This window comes from Chiloscyllium plagiosum, chromosome 11 (assembly GCF_004010195.1).
Source record: "Chiloscyllium plagiosum isolate BGI_BamShark_2017 chromosome 11, ASM401019v2, whole genome shotgun sequence".
NCBI classification, from domain to species: domain Eukaryota; kingdom Metazoa; phylum Chordata; class Chondrichthyes; order Orectolobiformes; family Hemiscylliidae; genus Chiloscyllium; species Chiloscyllium plagiosum.
Window position 1 is genome coordinate 64,048,663 of NC_057720.1, and position 3,694 is coordinate 64,052,356.

At 42.8% G+C, this 3,694-nt stretch overlaps 1 long non-coding RNA gene across 1 annotated transcript in view; it reads left to right on the plus strand.

Moving 5' to 3' along the window:
- The first annotated feature begins 1,160 nt into the window (after positions 1 to 1,160).
- LOC122554783 overlaps positions 1,161 to 3,694 on the plus strand; it is a 12,035-nt gene continuing 9,501 nt past the window's right edge. Inside the window, exons 1-2 of the long non-coding RNA XR_006313079.1 lie at positions 1,161 to 1,440; positions 1,580 to 1,711. This is a non-coding gene — a long non-coding RNA (uncharacterized LOC122554783). The remainder of the gene's footprint in view (positions 1,441 to 1,579; positions 1,712 to 3,694) is intronic.

Sequence of the window (3,694 nt, forward strand, 5' to 3'; positions counted from 1 at the left end):
GACTGTCTGTGTGGAGTTTGCACATTCTCCCTGTGTCTTCATGGGGTTTCCTCTGGGTGCTCTGGTTTCCTCCCACAATCAAAAGATGTGCAGGTTAGGTGAATTGGCCATGCTAAATTGCCCATAGTGCTCAGGGATGTGGAGGTTTGGTGCATTGGTCAGGGGTAAATATAGGATTGGGGAATGGGCCTGGGTGGGTTACTCTTCAGACTGGCCTGTTTCCACACTGTAGGCATTCTAACTCTGCATATCCTATTAAAAATCCCTAGGATACTATTAATTGACACTGGAAGACTGTTACCAACTCCGGGAGTCTCTCAGTCATCTGGGAGGATTAGCAATCCTGTGTACCTCATTGACAGCCATGATCAGCAAAATTAGAATCTTTACCCTTCTGCACCAAGCATTTTTTTTGTCTCATCACGGTAGTCTCAAGATTCACTTCATCAAATATGGACCTCGATTCACCACCTGAGTGCATGTGTTTAATTGCCTGAATCCAGGCATCACTCTCCATCACGATTGTCCTCTTTCCCAAGTTTGACAAAAACTGTGGCATATTTTAAATCCAGCTGAGCAGGCAGGTGGAGCCTTGATTTAACATCATGCAAAAGACAATATCTCAATTAATGCAATATCTGCGCCTTCAGCACTGCATCAATGTATAGCCTAGATCATGTGCTTTGGTGTGAATCTTGTTTGAACTTGGTATATTTCTGACTGAGGGAAGAGGTGCTATCAGTGAGCCAAGATCACACAAATAGTTGAACATTTTCATTAAGATATTATTCAGGGTAATGAGCAATGCACCAAAATCAAAATATATTTTCATTATTTTATCAATAATTTTGTTAAGACAGAGCACTTGGGAATTTAATACAATATTTGAAAACCAGATTAATGACTTAGTTAATGAAAATAGTTCATACAGGAATTTGACCTGGATATGTTAATCATATGCTAAAAATAATGCACATCCGAATTTTAATACAAGCTGAACGCATAATACAAATGAGGTTTCAGTTAGCCAATTCCCCACAGTCAGTGTTTTACCAGTTTTCCATGAATTTACAGAACTATAAAATTACAGATGAAAGGTAAAGATATTTATACATTACTATAATTTATGAAAATAAATGTACTGTTACTTTTTATTTCTTCTTAAGAAAATGGATTTTACAATTTTTATAAATTGTTTGGTAAGATGGTGTTTTTTCCCCAGAATCCTGAGTCGTGTTTATTCTTTCATGGGACATGATTGTCAGTGGCTGGCCAGAATTTATTGCACACCCGCAACGCCCCTCGGTGATGAGCTGCCTTCTTCAACTCTTGCAGTCCGTGTACTGCTATACGTTGATCCATAGTGTCCTTAAGAAGGGATTTCTAGGATTTTGACACAGCGACAGTGAAGGAGCGGTGATATATTTCCAAGTCAGGATGGTAAGTGGCTTGGATGGGAACTTGCAGGTGGTGGTGTTCCCATGGATCTGCTGCCTTTAGCCTTCTAGATGTGAGTGGTTATGGGTTTGGAAAGTGATGTCTGAGGATTTTTGGTGATTTTCTGCAATGTATCTTATAGGCAGCAGCGGTGTACTATCTACAAGTGACAGTGGAGGAGGTAGTGGATGTTCATCTATGTGATGTCAAGCAGGTTGCTTTATTCTGGATGGTATCAAGTTTCTTCAGTGTTTTTGAAGCTGTGCTCATCCAGGTAAGTGGGAGTAATCCATCATGCTCTTAACCTGTGCCTTGTTGTTGGTGGAGAGGTTTTGAGGAGTCTGGAAGTGAGTTTTCCACTACAGTATTCCTAGCCTCTGACCTGCTCTGTAGCCACTATGTTTACGTGACAAGTCTAGTTGTGTTTCTGATCAATGGTAACCCCAAGGATGGGGGATTCAGTGATGGTAACATAATTGAATGTCAAAGGGCGGTGATTAGATTGTCTCATATTAGAGATGGTCATTACCTGGCATTTGTTACTTGCCACTTGTCAGCCCAAGCCTGGATATTGTACAGGTCTTTCCGTGTTTGACCATGCACTGTTTCAGTTTCTGAGGAGTCAAGAATGTTGCTGAGCATGTACAAACATCAGCGAACATCCCCATTTATGATATATGATGGAGGGAAAGTCATTGATGAAGCAGCTGAAGATAGTTGGGCTTAGAACACTACTTTGAGGAACTCCTGGAGAGCCATCCTGGAGCTGAGATGACAGACGTCCAATAACCACAACCACCTTCCTACGTTCCAGGAATAACTCCAACCAGCAGAGAGTTTGCCCCTTAATTCCCATGATGCTATATTCAATCAAATGCTGCTTGATGTCAAGGGCTGTCACCTCACCTCTGGAATTCAACTCTTTTGTCCATTTTTAAACCAAGGCTGTAATGAGATCAGGAGCTGTATGGCCCAAAAAGAACACGAATTGGCATCAGTGAACAAGTTGTTGCTACGTAGGTGCATAGAGATGTACAGCATGGAAACAGACCCTTCGGTCCAACCCGTCCATGCCGACTAGATATCCCAACCCAATCTAGTCCCACCTGCCAGCACCCGGCCCATATCCCTCCAAACCCTTCCTATTCATATACCCATCCAAATGCCTCTTAATTGTTACAATTGTACCAGCCTCCACCACATCATCTGGCAGCTCATTCCATACACGTACCACCCTCTGCATGAAAAGGTTGCCCCTTAGGTCTCTTTTATATCTTTTTCATCTCAACCTAAGCCTATGCTATCTAGTTCTGGACTCCCCGACCCTCGGGAAAAGACTATGTCTATTTATCCTATCCATGCCCCTCATAATTTTGTAAACCTCTATAAGGTCACCCCTCCGCCTCCGACGCTCCAGGGAAAACAGCCCCAGCCTGTTCAGCCTCGCCCTCTAGCTCAAATCCTCCAACCCTGGCAACATCCTTGTAAATCTTTTCTGAACCCTTTCAAGTTTCACAACATCTTTCCGATAGGAGGGAGACCAGAATTGCACACAATGTTCCAACAGTGGCCAAACCAATGTCCTGTACAGCTGCAACATGACCTCCAAACTGCTGTACTCAATTCACTGACCCATAAAGGAAAGCATACCAAGCACTTTCCTCACTATCCTATCTACCTGCGACTCCACTTTCAAGGAGCTATGAACCTGCACTCCAAGATCTCTTTGTTCAGCAACACTCCCTAGGACCTTACCATTAAGTGTATAAGTCCTGCTAGGATTTGCTTTCTCAAATGCAGCACCTCACATTTATCTGAATTAAACTCTATCTGCCACTTCTCAGTCCATTGGCCCATCTGTTCCAGATCCTATTGTAATCTGTGGTAACGCTCTTCACTGTCCACTAAACCTCCAATTTTTGTGTCGTCAGTAAACTTACTAACTGTACCTCTTGTGCTCGCATCCAAATCATGTATGTAAATGACAAAAGTAGAGGACCCAGCACCAATCCTTGTGGCACTCCACTGGTCATAGGCCTCCAGTCTGAAAAACAACCCTCCTCCACCACCCTTTGTCTTCTACCTTTGAGCCAGTTCTGTATCCAAATGGCTAGTTCTCCCTGCATTCCATGAGATCTAACCTTGCTAATCAGTCTCCCATGGGGAACCTTGTCGAACGCTTTACTGAAGTCCATATAGATCACATCTACTGCTCTGCCCTCATCAATCTTCTTTGTTACTTCTTCAAAAAACTCAA